This window comes from Chiloscyllium plagiosum, unplaced genomic scaffold (assembly GCF_037043375.1).
Source record: "Chiloscyllium plagiosum isolate Xiang-an unplaced genomic scaffold, Cpla_swu_hap1 HiC_scaffold_29, whole genome shotgun sequence".
In the NCBI taxonomy this organism is placed as follows: Eukaryota; Metazoa; Chordata; class Chondrichthyes; order Orectolobiformes; family Hemiscylliidae; genus Chiloscyllium; species Chiloscyllium plagiosum.
The window spans coordinates 4,886,411-4,906,707 of NW_028270167.1; the positions used below are offsets into that span (position 1 = coordinate 4,886,411).

General features: G+C 43.8%; 1 long non-coding RNA gene across 5 annotated transcripts in view; it reads left to right on the plus strand.

The window, feature by feature from the left end:
• LOC122540575 (uncharacterized) overlaps nucleotides 1–20,297 on the plus strand; it is a 225,820-nt gene that overhangs the window by 81,176 nt on the left and 124,347 nt on the right. The window contains exon 4 of one of the 5 annotated variants that reach the window (XR_015751960.1): nucleotides 17,633–18,211. The exons of 3 other annotated variants lie outside the window; for them this stretch is intronic. This is a non-coding gene — a long non-coding RNA (uncharacterized LOC122540575). Of the gene's footprint in view, nucleotides 1–12,975; nucleotides 13,225–17,632; nucleotides 18,212–20,297 lie in introns of those variants that run through there. One more of the 5 variants, XR_015751961.1, reaches the window with a different exon arrangement.

A 20,297-nucleotide genomic window follows, 5' to 3' on the forward strand; every position in this document is an offset into this window, starting at 1 on the left:
ACAGGAGAATCGACGTTTCGGGCATAAGCCCTTCTTCAGGAATGCCTGAAGAAGGGCTTATGCCCGAAACGTCGATTCTCCTGTTCCCTGGATGCTGCCTGACCTGCTGCGCTTTTCCAGCAACACATTTCCAGCTCTGATCTCCAGCATCTGCAGACCTCACTTTCTCCTACAAGTATGGAAAGGCAGAATACTTTGTTAAAAGATGTGAAACTTTTTAAGAATTCGTGTTCAGAAATACTCATGCAAGGAAGTTTTTCACATGGAGGGTGGTGTGTATATGGAATGAGCTTCCAGAGGAAGTGGTGGAGGCTGGTACAATTTCAGTATTTAAAAGAGATCTGGATGGGTATATGAACAGGAATGGCGTAGAGGTATCTGAGCTAAATGCTGGAAAATTGGGACTAGCTTTATTTAGGATATGTGGTCTACATGGGCACGTTGGACCGAAGGGACTGTTTCTATGCTGTACGTTTCTATGATTCTATGAACGAAGTTGGCATGCAACTATAGTAAAACATTGTGGCCTTTATTGGAGGACAAGAATAAAGATGTTTTTTACCACAGTTGTGTGGGGCTTTGGTGAGACCATGCCTGGAATACTGTGTGTATGATCTCCATATTTAAAGAAGGATTTGCTTGTTTCAGAGGCAGTTCACTAGTTTGGTCCCTGGGATGAGGGGATTGTCCTGTAATAGGCTGATTAAATTGGGCTGCATACTCTGGTGTTTAGAAGAATGAGACATGATCTCATTGAAACAAACAAGATTCTGTAAGGGACTCAACAGTGACAGATTGCTTACTCTGGATGGGGAAATTAGAACATGGAGAGCACGTTGAGGAAAAAGAGGCAGACATTCATGGCTGAGAGAGAAATGTCTTCATTCACAGGATGGCTAATATTTGGAATTCTCTACCCCAAAGAGTTGTGAATGCTCCATCACTAGTCCCTCAGGAAAGTGAGAAAGCTGAAGTTGAAGATGAAGATCAGCCAAGATTGCATTGAATAGTCTGTATGTATGGTCCAATCCTGCTCCTGTTTCTTATTTCGTTATGCTCTTGTCTGGCGAGTGTGAGTGTGTGTGTCTGTGTGCATGTGTGTGTCTGTGTGCGTGTGTATACATTTTTTGTGCCAAACCCATAAGCTGATTTACCCATCCATCTGCAAATAGCATGAAGGGACAAAGGGAGTTTGCTTTTAGGTGCTGCAGGATCTTACATTTAAACACTGATGCTTGGTAACTCTGGAATATGGTTATACATTCCAATTTTGGCTTTATTCTGGAAAGGTCGAAGTGCCTCTTTCCGATTGCTTTGCAAAGTACCAGTCCTCTAAAGTGAGCAGATGTGACAAGAGGATCAGTATTTTTTTCATCTTTAAGGGAGCAGTGATGTTGGAGGTGTCTCCATTTACAAACACAATGACATCAGATCAATCAGGCTTCATCAGGAGCAACCAGGAAATAGTCTCTCTAATGCTCAAGTGACTGGGAGAGCAGGTGATGAACTGTCCCTTGTCTGTAGTGTTGTACTGCAGGTACTTAGGAGTGGAGTAAGATGTGACAGTAGACCAGAGCCTGGGAGATTGATGATGAATCTTCTTGCTGCAGAAACCTTCATGAGAAAATAGTGAGTTGACAGAGACAGAAAAATTAAAAGAAAGGGAATAACATACCGAGAAAATATTGACAGCTTCTAGAAATGATGTGATAGGCAAGATGTCAGTGAAATGTTCAAAATGGTGAAAGGTTTTGATCGAGTAGATAGGGGGAAACTGTTTCCTCTGGTAACCAGAGAACACACTTTAAAAATAATTGGCACAATAGCACAAGGGTAGATAGAGAGAAGATTTCATGAAACGACATGTGATGATCTGGAATATGCTGTCTGAGAGAATGACAGAAAGAAATTCAGGTGTAACTTCCAAAAAGAAGGCGGATAAATACCAGGAGCAAAAAAAAAATACACGTTTCGGGGCAAAGAACGGGGAATGATCATACAGAAAAAGAGCCCAAAGAACTGCAGAAATCAGAAACCAATTCAGAAATTGCTGGAAAAACTCTTTAAGTCTGCCAGTGTCTGTGGAGAGAAAGCAGAGTTAACGTTTCGGGCTCAGTAACTCTTCCTCAAAAGCTGAAGATGCTGCCAGACCTGCTGTGTTTTTCCAGCAACGATTGCAAAGAATTTTCCAAAGGGCTGAGACAGTCTCAGAGGGCTGAATGGTCTCCTTTTATGCTGTGCGATTTGATAACGGTGTTTGTTTGCAGTGCAAAGTAATTCCTGTTATCATAATTGGCCACACAACCTTCTCAGGAAGAACATGAAAGAAGCTGGGAAGCTTCCTAAAGTAACAGAGAGGGGTTATAGTGGCAGCCAGCAGTCACAGCCACCTATGCTAGGATGGAAGAGACAGGTGCTAAACAGGCCAAACCCCATTGAAAATGTATAGGAAAATGTCTGGCTGAAGGTTTGCCCTGGGAGATTACAGAGGGATCTAAAGACCATGACAAGGAGCATCACTGAAACTTTTTAAAAACTGTATTCCTTTGTGGGGTGTGAGTGTCGCTGGCTGGTCAGCATTTGTTGCCAGTTCCTTGTTGCCCCTTGAGAAGGTGGAGGTGAGCTGCCTTCTGGAACCGCTGCAATCTATCTGCTGTGGGTTGTCCCACAATGTTCTTAGGAAGGGAATTCCAGGATCTTGACCCAGTGATAGTGAAGGAACAGCTATATATTTCCAAGTCAGGATGGTGAGTGGTTTGGAGGGGAACTTGAAGATGGTGGTGTTCCCATGTATCTGCTGACCTTGTCCTTCTAGATAGAAGTGGTTGTGAGTTTGGAAGGAGCTGTCTGAGGGTCTCTGGTGAATTTCTGCAGTGTATCTTGTAGATAGTGTACACTACTGCTACTGAACTACTTGCATTTATATAGAGCCTTTAACAACGTAAACCATAGGACTTCACAGTAGCAATACCAATTTGGCACCAAATCATCAAAGACTGAATAGATAGGTTTTAATAAGCATCTTAAGAGAGACAGAGAAATTTGGGGTTCACGTGACCTAATGTATGACACCAACAGTGGAGCCATTAAAATCGGGAATGGCAACAAGGCCAGGATTCAGTGAGTGCACAGACCTCCCAGGGATCACGTGGAACTGATCAAGGATAAGAGCTTAGGCTGTGAGACCCTGATTTGGTCATCTGGAGTCAGGGCCTGGGGCAGGGGGGGGTAATAAGAGGAAACAGTGCAGGAGGTCGTGGTGGTGCACAGTAATGTCACTGAGAACAGAGGGGAAGGAGAAAGTTGGGATTGTGATCACAGAATTTCTGGGATTCTGCATTTTTGAAGTTTCTGGAAAGTGATGGCTTGGCAGGTTGCTGAAGTCAAGGCCTCAAAGGCTTAAGGTGTTTCCAGGGCCCAGAATAGAGAGTTTTAGTTTTGCTTTGGCTTCAAAGAAAGAAAGACTTGCATCTCTACAGTGCTTTTACCAGGATGTTGCAAAGTACTTGACAACCCATTTGGTACCAACGTAAGTATAATCATTGGGTGTAAGATAGAGAAACATAGCAGTCAGATTCTGCAAAGCAAGATCCCACAAACAACAGAGAGATCAATCTGGACAAGGTCACTGAGCAACCCCACCCCAACATTCCTTTGAATATTGTGCTATGATCTTTTACATTGACCAGTGCAGGCTTCACTGAACAACCTAATTGTCAGACAATACCCTTGGCAGAACTCCCTCAGTACCACGTGGGGAGTGGGAGCCTGGATTTTGTGCTGATGGTGCAGGAGTTGGGCTTGAACCTGTGGCCTTCTGGCAGAGCTGTGACTACTGCCCTCGGGGCTGTTGCTGGTTCTTGAGAAAGGATGTAGAATAGGAAATCTGTAATGGCCCCACGTCTTCCTCAGCATGTTCTTTCTTTAAATTCCAAACTGATTTGCTAAAATAAATAGAAAGAACTTCCATTTCTTTAGAAGCTTCCAGAACATCAGGATGTCTTTACAGCCACTTAAATACTACTTGAGGTTTATGCAATTACAGAATTTTACTGTAAAAAGGAGGCCATGCAACCCATTGTGTCTGTACTAGCTCCTGAAAGAGCTACCCAGCTATTCCCACTCTCCAGCCCTATCATCATAGCCCTCTAAATTTGTCACCATTTAATCACTATTCTATTGCAAATATCAGAAAGACACCATTCTGCCCCACTAGACTGCTTCCCTATTCAGTTAGATCATTGTTGTTCTGTACCTTAATGGCTAGCTACCTGCTTTTGTCCTATTGTCCTTAACAAACAACAATCTATCAAGGTGAATGGGTCATTGTAGCAGACTTCCTCTAATTTGGCCAAAGCCTCCGTGTCTCTGTATCAAGGACTTCAGACATAGGAGGCTTGCAATGCATCTGCCCTTTCTTTTCTGCTGCTCTCCTCAGTAAGCATTCAATCAACATAATGGATCATTTCCATCCTTGGCCCTGACAGTAGTATTAAATGAGTCAGGAGATTGATCGACCAAGGTGCTGTCTTTCAGGAATGTTCAGAAAAAACAAAGCTTGTTTAACTGTCACACCATCTCTCAAGGTTACCAAAATGGCTGAAAGGAAGATCAGATAGTGCCCCATATATCTGGATGGTGAGGATCTTTCTTCTGAAAATTCCTTTTGGCATTGTGGGATGGCATTTGTGACAGGCTATTGAAATTCATTGTCTGCTCCTGACCTGCTCAGTTTTCTGTCTCCGTAATGAATGAGAAGCAAGAAGACAGCAAGTGCGTTTTAGGTTAGACTGCAGCATAAATCAACTGCACTTTCATGCATTTTCCTACAGCAGTAAATAAATATCTAATGCACATTGTGAGCATTTTAACTTAAAGACTGATTATATATTCATAGGCAGGAGAGCCATGAGCTTTTCTTTAATTCAAAATTTGCATTAAAGATTTTTTCTTCCCCTGTCTAGCTCTTTAATTCCAGCAATTTAAAACAGCTAGAATCTCCCTCTGATCCTCAGTGCTTCGCTGGGTCCTCCTGTGCATCATGTATTCCTTGCCTTGTTTGTCCCGCTGAAGTGCATCACCATATACCTATCTGAATTCAATTCCATTTGTCACTGATCAGTCCATCGGGCCAGCCCATCTATAGATTAGATTACTGACAGTGTGGAAACAGGCCCTTCGGCCCAACAAGTCCACACCGACCCACCGAAGCGTAACCCACCCAGACCCATTCTCCTACATTTACCCCTTCACCTAACACTACAGGCAATTTTAGCATGGCCAATTCACCTAACCTGCACATTTTTGGATTGTGGGAGGAAACCGGAGCACCCGGAGGAAACCCACGCAGACACAGGGAGAATGTGCAAACTCCACGCAGAGAGTCGCCTGAGGCCTCCTGTAATCTAAGGCTACCTTCCTTTTGTTTACCAGCTCACCAATTTTTATATCATCTGCTAACCTACTGATTAACCCTCTGGCATTCAAGCCTAAATATTTTCTCTGTACACATTTGCAATGCCAAGGCGTACAAGTCCTGAAGAAGGGCTTATGCCCCGAAACGTCGATTCTCCTGTTCCCTGGATGCTGCCTGACCTGCTGCGCTGTTCCAACAACACATTTTCAGCTCTGATCTCCAGCATCTGCAGACCTCACTTTCTCCCCATACAAGATTATAGACCAAGTGCCGGGAAAATGGGATGAGAATAGTTAGGTAGCTGTTTTTGACTGGTGTAGTCTTGATGGACCGAAGCACCTTTTACTTTGCTGTAGATCTCTATGACTCGAACAAGGAGTGTTTTCAGTATTTTGAAAAGAAACAAAAAATATTATTTTGTTTCAATGATATGTATGCGATTTGGATGGCAAGGTAGCTCAGTGATTAGCACTGCTGCCTCACAGTCCCAGGGTCCTGGGTTTAATTCCACTCTTGGGCCACTGTCTGTGTGGAGTTTGCACTTTCTCGTTGTGTCTCTGTGGGGTTCCTCTCATCTGCACATTTATGGATGTGCAGTTTAGTTGGATTGGCCATGAGCATTTTTTCCATAGTGTCCAGGGATGTGCAGGCTAGGTGGGTTAGCCATAGGGAATGCAGGGTTACAGGGATGGGTTACAGGGTGGTGGGTCTAGATGAGATGCTCTTTGGAGGATCAGAATGGGCTTCCAAAACATAAGGATTCCATATTTTAATAAAAAGATAAAGAAGGAAAATTATTTATATAGTACTTTTCACAGCCCATGGGATAACTTCACCACCAATGGTGTACTTTTTGAAGTCTGTTTATTGCTGGAACGTGGGAAACATAGCCACCAGTTTCTGCACAGCAAGATCCCAGAACCATCACTGAAGCCATGTAAACAATTATCCAGAAGTTTACTTGAACAGCATTTCACCATACAACATTCAAGTCTGTTCTCACCAGCATTAAGCAATCAGCAGACAGTTTTAAATTGTTTTTATTTTTAAAGATCAGGTTTCTGTGGGCCAATTTTAAATTATTCTGCCATGTGCGAGACAGGAGAGCTTTTGCTTGTCTACCTGTTTTACAGGAAGTCTAGTGAGAGTTTACCACAATATTTGGCAATCCAGCCTCATGTTTACCAGGCAGATAATTTACAGTACGGACTTTGGTACATTTCAACAATAACTGGTATTTCTACAGCACCTTTTAACAGTGCAGAACATTTCAAGACACGCTGCAGGGGTGATTATAACTGAAGCATGTAGAGGGATAGCAGGTTGGCTGATCAAATGGTCACTCAAAGAGGTAGAGGTAGTTTCTTCAAGAGGGAGGAGGTGGTGAGGTTTGAAGAAGGAATTTGCATCTTAAGGCCTTAAATGGAATGGCCATTGTTGGTGGCAGGATTAAAAGTCAGAAATGTTAAAGAAGCCAGAATTGAATGAGCAGAGTTATCCTGGAGAGTTCTAAGGCAAGAGACGGTAATAGAGATCAGTGCCAATGACCGTTTGTCTTCTTAAGCACCAACTTTCCTCTCTAACTACACCTGATGACACTGCAGAATTCAATTGTTTGGCAACCTTGTTTTACACTTGTTTCTGTAAAACTCAGGAAATTTATGTTTGTGTTTAAACTGAGTGGATCTTTCTCTGTTCTTTCAGGTTTAATGTTGGTTGGCCAGTAGCTCAAGGTGAAGAATAGGAGGAAGTTGGGTTTTGCTTGTGTATGGAGATATCAGTACAGACAGTGACCTTCCTTTAACCCTCTCCTCATATGGCAGGGCCAGAACAGAAAGAGAGTATGCGAGGTAGAGTGTGAGAGTATGTGTCTGTGAGGCAAAGGAGTGTTTGTGTGTGAGTTGGGGTCTGTAAACATGAGACCATCCAAAACTCTGCTGTTTGTCCCACGCGTCATATTGAGTCCCAGTCCCCCCTTGCCCCTATCGGAACTGATCTCCATTTGCGTAACCAATACCTTGTTTTTAAAACTCTCATCCTTTCTTCTGAATCCTCTCATAGTTTTATCCCTCCCTAGCTCTATAATCTCCTGCAGCTCCACACCACTCTGTGGCTCCTCCAAGTATGATCTTTTATGCATCCTAAGTTTTCAGATTTCATTTCAGGCTGGTTCCTGAGCTCTGCAATTCCCTCACTTACCCTCTCTAGGTCGCCCATCCTCTCTCTCTCTTGTGCTCCCTTGCTCTCCTCTCCATCACAATATTCCTGAAAACCCAAACAATTTAATTGAACTTTTTGCCACCTGCCCCAATGTCTCCTTCAGTGGATCAACATCAAATATTGTTTGATAACACTCTTGTGAAGTGCACGGGGATGACCTAAACTGATGAAGATGCTATGTAAATGTAAATTGTGAGTGTGTGAGACTGGTCATGGTAGATTTAGCGTGAGCCTGTGTGTCACTGGAAAGATAAGATGATGAGAGAATGACAATGGAAATCTGTGCAATAAGGATAGAGAGTATCAGATTGTATCTGAGAACGTGAAAGGGAGAAAGTGAATGTGAAAGAATGACAACACAAATGTGAAAGGGAGAGGGTTAGAGTGAATTTGTGGGAGCTTGCTGGAGGGTGGGCTTAGTGAACATGAGTGGTTAACTAGATGGTTCCGAGCAAACGTGACCCATGGGGAACCAATGGTATACAGGACCCTTTCACCACTGTGCGGAGACGGTGGGGACAGGGTATGGGGTGATTCAACCTTTACTAATTTATTAAAAATGGTACCCTGCCATTTACAATCCAGGATGTTTAACCCATAAAATGTTGGAGCAGAAGCAAGCCATTCAGCCCATTGGACCTGCTGCATCATTCAATGAGATCATGTCTGATCTGATAACCGTCAACTCTACTTTCCTGCTTTTTCCCCACCACCCTTTAGGTACTGACCCCCATTACACATTCTGTTTGTGGCTTTACCTCTAAATGCGCAGAAACTTTTATGAATGACAGGGCCACAGTTGAGTTTAGCAGAGGCAGTAACTCAAGGATGATCTTACAAATATAACTATAAACAGGGCTGAAGGATTAACCCTGTTGAACAGCAGAGACAGACAGACATACAAGGAACTCAGTGCTCTGGAATTGGGAGGTTATCCCTCATAATGTCTCCAACCCCACCCAAACCAGGTTGTCACTGTCTGTTTTGTCAGTGATTCAAATGCAAATGTGAGGTCAGAAGATGAGACAGTTCCCACATAAACTTGATTCTCTGTCTGAATGCTGCTCCTGTCCACCATTGTCTGAGAGTGAGAGAGAGAGAGAGAGAGAGGAGTTGGGGGTGGGGGGGAGCAGGGATAACATTGGAATTTCAGCCACCACTTTTCGAAGCCCCTGAGCAAACGGGTGACAGGATGGTGACAGGGAGGGACAGGGGGCTTGGAGGGTTTATTTTAAAAATCCCCTCCAACGGATTGCTCATTAACTTGATAATATTCACAGAGGAGAGGTGGGTTAAAGGGGAATGAGTCACTGGATTGTTGCAGAGAGGCGATGTGGTGTGTGCTTCACTCCCTGACTACAGCAGGAGCCCCTTCCCTGCCTGTTCCCTGGGCCCTGCACCCCCAAGTGAGAGGAGGGTAGTGGGCGAGGATGGAGGGAGCTCCCCCCGCCTCGCTCCCAGCCCGGAGGAGCACACCTCCTGGCCAGCAGTGACAACAATATCAGCTTCAAGAAAGCCCTCTGTCCCTGACTAATACATTCACCTGAAACGTCTGAATCACTGTGATCCACCCAAATTGCACCCGACTTCCGAGGAACTCCAGCTGGGAGTTGGAGTGGGGGGAGATTTGGGAATGGTTTGGTTGGGGAGAGAGAGGCAAGTGGTGGGGATGAGACAAGAAACAGCGAGAGGGAGAGGTCACCCTGGAGAGAAACATAGCAAAGCTGAAAACTAGAAAAGGGCAATTAAAACTGAAGACAAGAAAGAGACCAGGGAGAAATAATCCAGAGAGAGGGATGCTGTGAGGGGGGCAGTGGAGGAGGAAGAGAGAGAGAATGGGATAGGAAGAGAAAGAGAGGGACAAGGAGAGAGGGAGGGACGTTGGGGGTGGGGCACAGGGACAGGGAAAGAGAGAGAGAGAGAGGGACGGGTTGGGGAAGCACAGGGAGAGAGAGGGGGAGGAGAGACAGAGAAGGGCAGGGGAAGAGATAAGGCCGGGGCAGGCACGGAGAGAGAGGGACAGGGAGAGAGACGGGGATGGGGAGTGAGAAGGACAGGGGGGAGGGGGGGGAGGAAGAGAGAGGGATACAGAAAGAGAGAGAGGGAGGGACTGGGGGGTACAGAGAGAGAGTGTGGGAGGGGGTGGGGAATGAGGTGTTAGAGAAACATCAATAAAGTGTGACTGGGAAAAAGACAGAGAGAGGAAGGCTGAGGGATGTGGGAGAGGGAGAGGCGAAGGAGAGGCAGAGAAAATGGTAGTGACACTGGGGAAAGTGAATGGAAACAGTGAAGAATCAAGGAGACAAGAGGAGACTGATAGAGAGCTTTCAGTATGAACTCTGCAAGCCTCCTGGAATCAGAGTAAAGAAATACTGGAATAGGAGGAATGGTGTGTGTTGTAGTTAGCCTTCAGACGCCCACCTCCACCCATCCCAAGGTGGGGTTGGGCGAGGGGGAGATGGGAATAGAGAGGATGCAACACCAGCTTCCCTTCACATTGACACCTCTTCATGTTTTCAAAACACCTCTGGGTTTCCTGAGGAGACAGGGGGCTATGGTGATGGTAGGATGGGGGGGTGTGGGGTTGGGGAATAATAGTAGCTTATTTGAGGTGGAGGTGGGGTGTCAACTCAGCCAGCAGCTGGTTATTAATCATTTTCCCAATGAACTTGACCTTGGGGCGGCTGCAGTCTGCTCCTGTTCAGGCACAGGGGACTCTGGAATGGACTGCTCTGTACAAGCGACCTCCCCCCTCATCTCCCCTCTCTCCCCACAGGCTGCTTTCCACCCCCTTCCTGGACAGAGAAGCCTCTTTGAGGGAGGGCTATTCACATGGTGGAGTCAGGAATTTGATCCCCCACAATGATGAGCTGTTGGTGTAAAAGTGATTTTTGTGTGCTCACTGGACTGTTGCAGAATCCTCTCTTTTACAAACAGAAACTGACCCCATCCCCTGAATGTTTAATCTCTGGTGTCACGTTCATAGCTGAAGCTAGTCAGCGAATTAATAAACTTCAGAAATGCACAGCTTTGCTTATTGCATTTCATCGATCGCATTGCGGGGCTGTTAATTGCAGGCAGGGATGTGATGGATGAGGCTGCTCAGCACTTGGGGATTTATTGCATTGGGGCTGGGAGACAGAATGGAGGGGGTGGGAAGAGGAGAGAGAAATGCGAGCACTTGGGCCTTTGTGTGCGGTGGATTCTTTGATCTTTGTCTCTCTCACTCGCGGTTTGCAGAAATTTCTATTACAAGCCTGTATCATTTCCATATTCCACTAACCAGTACAGAGCGCAGTTTATCAGTATTGTATCTGTTGGTATGTCTGGCATTGTATGTATCTACCTATGTCTCTCTATGACTGTGTCTGTTCGTGTGTCTGTATCTCTGTGTGTCAGTATCTCTGCCCCTGTATCTGTGTGTATGTGTGTGTCTGTATTTGTGTGTGTCTGTCCCTTTGTTCTGTGTGTATCTTTGTGGTTTTATATTTCAGAGTGGGTATATTTAAAATGAGAAGGCCAATGCAAACATGATTCTCTGATTGTTAACATACAATCAGATTCACTCAGAGGTGGAATATTCAAAGTTAGCCAAACCACAATAAAAAACTAACTCTGAGCAAGTGTTCTGCCACTGCCTCATGTATCAAGAATTGAGAGGGAATTGGATTAACCTTTGGGTTTATTTGAATTTCTTTTGGAACAAATGTGTCCTTCCCTGTCTGAAATGATTTTCCAGTGTTTGTGTGTCTCTGGGAATGTCAAACAATAGCCCACACCGGTCTGCCCACCCCCCGCCCCAACGACAATGGTGTTTTCAATACAGGGTGCTGATTACTGATTCACCTTTATATTAAACTCCATTTGGTCAGGATTGGTGCAGGTAAACTCCAAGTGTGAACAAACACCATGTAAATCTCTTCAATATTCAGACTGCACCACTGGAGAGGTTTTGTTATTTGTTGCAGCCTGATATTTATTTTAGTTCTGGTCAACAGTGCTTCTCTGTGGCTTCACTCATGACTCAGTGAAATGCCGGGCACACACGATTCCCTCCTCAGGAACCTGCTCACAATGAGTGTGTCTGGGTAAAGTTGAGCAATTCGATCATGCAAGGCATCAGACCATCTGCATTCCGGCAGTGTGGCCAGCCAGCTACGCAATGAGAGTGACTCTCAAACAAATCAGAAACAAAAAGACAAGGGGTTTAGACCCTGCCCTCAATGCTGTTTGATTGCCAGTGATCCCACCGATTATAGGATGGTCCCTGTGTCTGTCTCTCACTCTTTAACCTTTCCCTGTTCTCCCTACCTCTCGAGTCCCATTATATTGACATCACATAATTAACTCCAAAGAAATGTTGATTCACCAAAGATCTGCTCAAGTTGTGTCTGTGACTAACATGCAATCTATTATGTTCCCTCCATTCAGGTGTTGGGGTCTCTTAGCTATTCCTGACCCAATTGTAAGTTGTAATAATGGCTACAGGCTGCTTGATTCCAGATGTGTGCACGTGTCACAGCGACAGTACACTGAATGTAGGGCTGTACATTTTGCAATTAAGAGGGAACGTTGTAAGTTTTCCAAGATAATGTTTGAAGGAAGGACAAAGGGTCGGGGGGTAAGAAGTGTATGTAAATTAAATTAGATTCTCTACAGTGTGGAAACAGACCCTTCAGCCCAACAATTCCACACCGCCCCTCCAATGTGTAACCCACTCAAACCCATTCCCCTACCCCTGACTAATGCACCTAACACTGTGGGCAATCTCCCATGGCCAATCCACCTGATCTGCACATCTTTGACTTGTGGGAGGAAACTAGAGCACCCGGAGGAAACCCACGCAGACACGGGGAAAATGTGCAAACTCCACACAGACAGGCGGGAATCAAACCCAGGTCCCTGGTGCTGTGAGGCAGCAGTGCTAACTGCTGAGCCACCGTGCTGCTCCATTGTTCTGAAGCTTTCTGAAGTAACTAGTGATTTTGTGTGCAGGCATGTTACACTCAGCTTCTACAAATTAAATTAAAAACCCCAACAGTACAAAGGTGAGAGAGCCCTTAGCATCTTGGAGAACAAAGTCACTGTTTAATACATGCCGTGTGTGGGCAGTTTTGTTCTGGAATGTGAAGATCACAGTAGGAGTAGGGGTTTCAGCTCCTGCATAGTCACAGCCTGAGCCACTCCTTTTGTCTGCAGTCCTTTGCATTTCTCCTTTATGATTTCTCAAGTGGCATCCTTGCCAGTGTTTTGGAGAGGGCTGGAGGCTGAGAGAATGACTGGGTATTTGTACATTGATGTACATGTGTGTGTTTGTATCTGTGTGTGAAGCAAAGAGAGAAGCTGAAAAGTACTACCATACATTCATGTGACATGTAGCTGAGAATTGCATTCTTCAGTTTAGAAATCACACAACCCAATTCTGTGGTCTCTTCTCCAATCAGCTTGTTGCTTTCTCATGAGGAGAACGTGATGGGTTTGAGAGGGATTCTTTGTGTCAGTAACGTTGAGAGTCGATTCAACACGACTGTCAAAAGAACAAAGGCTGTGAGGGGCAGAGAATCGCAGTTACTCAAAAACTGTTACAGGTACAACATGAAAATTCCATCATTTTGTACTGTTTCATTTAATTCTGCTTGGACTTTGCAGTGATGTGGGCAGAAATCATGTGGAAATTAGACATCCAAAGAATTTCACTGAGTTTATTACAGTCAACAAAGAGAAAACTAAAGTGTTAAAACCCAGAGTTTCTGGTCATGTTGCTAGATTTATTTTCGTGGCAAAATAAAATGTGAAAATACTGCCTTCTTTTGTTTTGTTGTCAGGAGTTGAATTAATTTGTACACAGTTATTTGTGAGAGAGGGAGAAATTGAGGAATTAACAAGGTTCATGTGGAGGGAAAGTGGGGAGGGTGAATTTTGTGAGAGAGCTGTTAGAATGGCCAGTGGATTTCTGGAAGTTTTACCCTGCGAAGAGATGATGAAATTGCTGTGGGAGAGGAGTGCTTACTGAAAATCCCAAAACTGGGATTGAAAATTCATTGTTAGGCTAGTCTATTAAGGATTACAGAACCAAAGTGGGTGGTTGGAATTGAGATCAAGATGAGCAACAGTCCATAGATTGTTCCTGCCCTGATATGATTTACTCTGCAGCTTCAAAATACCTTTGAGATTTCAAACCTATTTGAAAACCTGGAGAGTTTCTGATCACATGATGTTTACATCCATCACTGGAACCTAACCCAACTCTAAATAAGCTCTGAGCTCATCTGCTCCTGAAGCTCTCCTGTCTACCTCTTTTTTGTTTCAGAACGGTGATTACAGTTCTCTCCAGGCTGATCTTCTGTTTGCTGCTCTATCCAAGACTCAATCATTAAGACCCTTATTTGCTCTAAGTCATCCCTCTACACATCAAGTGATGTTGGCTCCAAGTCTAGTAACAATTCCGTTTTAAAATTTTCTTGTTTTAATATCTATCACATCATATCTGGTTATGTTACTGAACTTATAATCTGTATTGGAATGATTCACAGTGATAGTTCCATTCACAACTTTTCAAATCCTGAAGCATAAGACTTGGGCTAACAAATGGGAATTAATAGTTTTGCTAGACTGCTGCTAGACAATGACCATCTCTCCTCAACATCCATCACCAGATTCCCCAAAAGCAACCTTCTAAGGGAGGTCACAATTTTGCATTAAATAGTACGGCCAAAGCAGATCAGAGGTTGGGAATTACGAGATGAATAATTCCCCACTTGATTTTCCAAAGCCTATATCAAACCTTCAAGGCATAAGTCAGGAGAGTGATGGAACATTTTCCACTTGCCTGAAATAGTGTGGCTCCAACAATACTCAAGTCACAGGACATCATTCAGGATAAAGGTAGTGGCCCATCACTCCGTTACATATTCACTCCCTGACCACTAGTTCTGCTGTGGACACAGGAGCAGCACAAACAACACTCTAATAGTATCTCCCAAACTTATAGCCTCTGATACGGAGAATGAGGGCAGCAGGCACTTTGGCACACCACTTTCCTCTCCAAGTTGCACACCATCCTGACTTGGAACCTTCACTGTTGCTGGGTCCAAGATGATAGAACTCAGTCTATAACAACATTGTTCTTGTACCTTTGCCATTGGGAAGGCAATGCTCTATTGGTATTATCGCTAGACTACTAATCCAAAGACCCAGGTAATATTCTGGGGACCCGGGTTTAAATCCCACCATGGCAGATGGTGGAATTTGAATTCAGTAAAAATCTGGAATTAAGAGTCAAATGATGACCATGCAACTATTGTCCATGGGCGAAACAGTGGCTATGGGTGGCATGGTGGTACATTGCTGTCTCACAATGCCAGAAACCCAGGTTCGATTCCAGTCTCGGGTAACTGTCTGTATGGAGTTTGCATACTGTCTTGTGTCTGTGTGGGTTTCCTCTGGATGCTCTGGTTTACTCCCACAGTCCAAAGATGTGCAGGTTAGGTGGATTAGCCAATGTGTCTAGAGATGTGTAGGCTAGGTGGGTTAGCCATGGGAACTGCAGAATTACAAGAACAAGATAGGGGAATGGATTTGGGTGGGATGATCTTCAGAGGGTCATTATGGACTTGTTGAGCCAAATGGTCTGCTTCCACATGTTGGGGATTCTATGTTCTATGATTTTATGAATTTTTGGAAAAACCGAAATGGTTCACTCATGTCCTTTTGGGAAGGAAGCTGCCATCCTTACCTGGCCTGGCCTACATGTGATTCCAGACGCACAGCAATGTGCTTGACTCTTAACTGCCCTCTTGGCCATTAGGAATGGACAATACATCCTGACCTAACCAGCAACATCCACATCCTGTTCATGAATTAGGTAAAAGGAACTGCTGTGTTTCAAAATGGCAACATAGCACCATCTCAATCATAATAAATGCAAGTCATGGTCTTGTCGCATGAACAAATAAAATTTTTAAAAATCTCCTAATGCTGTATGAGCCACTGAGATATCTCTGCTCCTTTAATTCTGCCTCCTTGAGCACCTTTAATTTTAATCACTCCACTATTAACAGTTGTATCTGCAGCTGCCTGGGTCTCAAACTCTGGAATTCCCTCCCTACACACCACAACCTCTCCCCTTATAAATTCAGTTTAAATTTTTTATCTTTCTTCATGTTCTTGGTCACCCATATGGCCTGGTGACAAATTTTCTCTGTTCCTGGTTCTAAAAGGTGCCTTACAACACACGAATCTCATGAAGCTGATGTATTAATGTTGTCTTCAGCTGGCGTACTTTTAAAATTTAGACTTATAAAACTCATTGGTTATAATTAAAGTCTGATTTGTAAATTGCTGCTTGTCTTTGACTGTGTAGGAAATTGAAGCACAGGAGGAGGTAAAAGGCTTCTTTTTTGCAGTAGGTAGGTGGTCTTGTCAGTTTGGATATAAAATTGGATAAGAGCCAGAGAACGTTTGCTAAACGTGGATAAACTGATGCTGTCAGCTATCCAGCTTTTAAAACTTGTGTCAGTGTGGACCTGGTAAGAAAGTTAAACAGAAGGGCCTCACTGTAAAATAAATGTGCAACTGTGTTTGAAAGCATGATCTGCCTCATAGCTTCAATGACTGCCTTTTGTTCACACCGATCCACTCTCACTTCAATCTAATTTCTGTGTGTGCATTTAAGGTCAGGGAGATGGTGACAAGAAAAGAGATGACAGACCCTCATGTGGGTGAGGGGGAATCGTGCGTGTGTTTGCTCTCAGCTTGGCGAGGTCAGATGTGTGAAAGCACAAGAGGGGGTGGGGAGAGTTTATGTGTTTGAGTGTATTTCCAGAGAGAGCGCCAGAATGAGTGTGAAAGAAGGGAAGTACATGTGAAAGGCGATTGAAGGTTGCTGCAAAAAAGGTGGATTCATGGTTTAAGAGCAAGTGGTGCTTATGACCGTCAGGGGGAATATATGTGCACCTCTAACTAAATGTAAGGTGGGAAATATACAGTATATACATTGGAGGAAGGTGAAATTCCTGTGGAGAAGATGGGTGAGGGAAATTAATGTTTGGGAATATAGTTCAGGGTGGTGAAGGACATGCATTTGGGAAATGCATTTCTTCGGGGTGGTAATGGTGTGTATTTGAAGGGATAGTGAAGAGTGTGTCGTTGGAGTAAAATGCAAGATGCCCATTTAGGCAGGATGGTGAAGGTTGCATACTGTGGGAGAATGGTGAAAGGGTGGGAAGATGGGGGCATTTTAACATTGGGGAGAGAATATAAAATGGACAATATCAAATCAGCCACTCATTGCATATCCATCACAATTTTTGTTTTGTTGAAAGAAGATATATTGATGCTTTTGATCTTATGCTCATTTAGGACAGTCACAGGAATATGAATGTAAAGAGGGATAACAATTTACACCATCTGACAGGAGAGTGCAGATTAGTTGGTCGTGGTGGTGGTAGAGGTGTTTTCATGCCCAGGTACATTCTCTGTGCCAATGCATCCATCAATTGGAGTCCAATTGCCAGCCAGTCAGCACTCTCTTGTTACACAGTATAAATTGTTGTTCCCCTTCACATTCATACTCTTGTGAATGTCTTGATGAGTTTAATATTAAAACACTTTGACAAAATCTGCCTATATTTTCAAAAGTATACAAATTCTGTACTGCCAAATGATCATTTTATTTTCATTACTTGGCCAACATGCATCTCTCAAACAGAAAGAAATTGACCTCTAATTGTCTTGCTGTTTGTGTGAGCTTGCTGTGCATAAATTGGTTGCTCTGTGTGCTACATTACAAAGTGTTTGACTTCCAGAAAGTAATTCATTGCCTGAAAAGCATTTTAGAATGTACTAAAATTGTAAAAGGTGCTATATAAATGTAAATTTATTTATTTCTATCTGAACCCATTGCATTGACATCAGCACTGGGTATTAGATACAGGTCACTGGGTATTAGATACAGATGCTGTCATGCCTGGTAATGGTTCAGGTCTCATTCCCCAGGGCAGTACTGAGGGAGTGCACACGTTTGGAAGAATTGGTTTTCCAAAGAGATGTTAAACCAAAGTTGTCTCTGCCCTCTCAGGATGTAATAGATTTCATGGCACTATTTTGCAGAAGAGCAGAGGAACTCCCGCTGGTAAGATGATCAATGTTTTTATATTAATCAACATTAGTAAGGCATTACCTGGTCTTTATCAGACATTGGTTAGGCCACTTCTGCAATACTGTGTTCAATTCTGGTCTCCCTGCTATAGGAAAGATATTGTTAAACGTGAAATGGTTCAGAAAAGATTTACAAAGATGTTGCTGGGTTTGAAGGGTTTAAGCTACAGGGAGAGGCGGAACAGGCTGGGGCTGTGTTCCCTGGAATGTCAGAGGCTAATGGGTGGCCTAATGGAGGTTTATAAAATCATGAGGGGCATGGATTTGGAGAATAGCCAAGGTCTTTTTCCCAAGATAGGGGAGTCCAGAACTCAAGGCATTGGTTTAAGGTGAGAGGGAAAAGATTTGAAATTGACCTAAGGGGCAAGGTTTTCTTACAGAGGGCGGTGTGTGTTTGGAATAAGCTACCAGAGGAGGTGATGGAAGCTGGTACAATTAGAACATTTAAAAGCCATCTGGATGGGTATATGAATAAGAAGGGTTTAGCGGGATATGGGCCAAATGCTAGCAAATGGAACTAGATTAATTTAGGATATCTAGTCAGCATGGATGAATTGGACCAAAGGGTCTATTTCTGTGCTGTCAACTCTATGACTCTGTAACAGTGCCCTAGGAAGTTTCCTGTGTACAAATTGGATGCTATGTTTCCTACATTGCAGCAATGAATAAATTTTATAAAGCATGTAACTGGCTGTGAAAAACCTTGGGATGTCCTGAGGTACAATGTGAAAGACACTATGGAAATACTGGACCTGTTTTCCTTTCAATAATGCCTGGGAAGAGTTCACAAACTATACTTTGATGCTTGACGACTTCAGGTTGACTCTAGGAGGTCGTTGTTTTGTGAAGAAGTGGACAGCTTGTTTGTAAAAGGAGTGATTGACTTCATGCTTAAAAGGTGGAGTTACAGATTGTGAGAAGATGGTCATTTACAATCTGACAATGAAAAAAGATTTACGAAAGGGCCTACTCTTTGAACCCTTTCTCTCAAACTGCACCCACTCTCTTCTGATGCAATATTGGGGTATAATATTATAATATTGATTATTGGGAAAGTGGCAGGAGTGGTAATGTAACTGGGCCTGTAATCCAGAACCACAGACTGATTTTCTGGGAATATGGATATGAATCCCACTATGGCACATGGTGTCATTTGAATTCAGTAACAATTTGGAATACCAGAATGATAGCCTGATGGAATCCTCTGTCCTTACCTAGTTGTGGTACTTACAGATGACCCAGACCTACAGCAATGTGGTTGACTGTTGATTGCCGTCTGGGCAATTAGGGATGGGCAATAAATGGTGGCCCAGCCAGTGACATCCCATGATCAAATTGAAAAAAATGCGGTTTCTGTGAAGTTTGGCTCTGTTCACTAACTTTTATTTATGATTAAAATGGGATTCTTACAATCTTTGTCAGATGTTCCTCATTCTCAGGGAGCCACCCAAGATGCTGAAATCCTGCCACAGGATCCTGCTGCAAGTGTTTAGTGGGAGCACATTTCGGGTTTGATCCTGGGAGGAAGTTGGCGAGCTAACAGGAAGGTGGCTGTGATCTTATCTCCCTGCAGTCTACCACCGAGTGCTTCCTAATATTGAAGTATTGATGGAATTCCAGCCACGTTTAATTGTGGTTCTGACTGCTTCGGGTAAGCTCACAAAATCAGAACCATGCAGATATTCCTGCACCATCAAGTTTTTGGAGCTGACCCTTCCTAGGTCATATGGTTCAGTGCTTTATATTTGTTCTCATGGGATTGGGACATGTTCTATTGGTAGTCTTGTCTTCCGTGGGCTGAGAAGTGGCTTTTCTTCTTGATGAGTTGGTAGTTTTTGCAGCCATCATAGGCCATTAAGGAGGTTAACACTGAACCCAGTCCGTAAGCTTGGGATCGTGCATGAGTCACATTGAGGCGGGTAGAATTCTTACAGTGTGGAATCAGGCCAATCAGCCCATTGAGTCCATAATGACTCTCTGAACAGCATCCTACCCAGATCCAACTCTCCTACCATGTCCCTGTAACCCTGCATTTCCCATGGCTGACCCACCTAGCCTGCACAACCCTGGACACTATGGGCAATTTAGCATGGTCAGTCCACCTAACCTGCACATCTTTGGACTGTGGGAAGAAACCAGGGGACCTGGAGTAAACCCATGCAGACACAGGAGGAATGCGCAAACTCCACACAGACAGTCACCCAAGGGTGTAGTTGAACCCAGGTCCCTGGCACTGTGAGGCATCAGTGCTAACCACTGTGCCACCCATAGGTGGCATTAATCCATGAGATTAATTTATAATTTCCAATACAGTTCGAAACCTAATGATCAGCTGCAGAAACCTCCCAGTCCAGGGGTAAGGACACTACCATTGTGCCACAGTAAGGCCCTCATTTTTTATTTCACCAATTTTTCTGATCAATATATTCAGATATGTTATTACACACCTCTGGAGCAGGTGAGACTTGAACACAATCCCATTAGTTAACAAGTTTAACTGTTG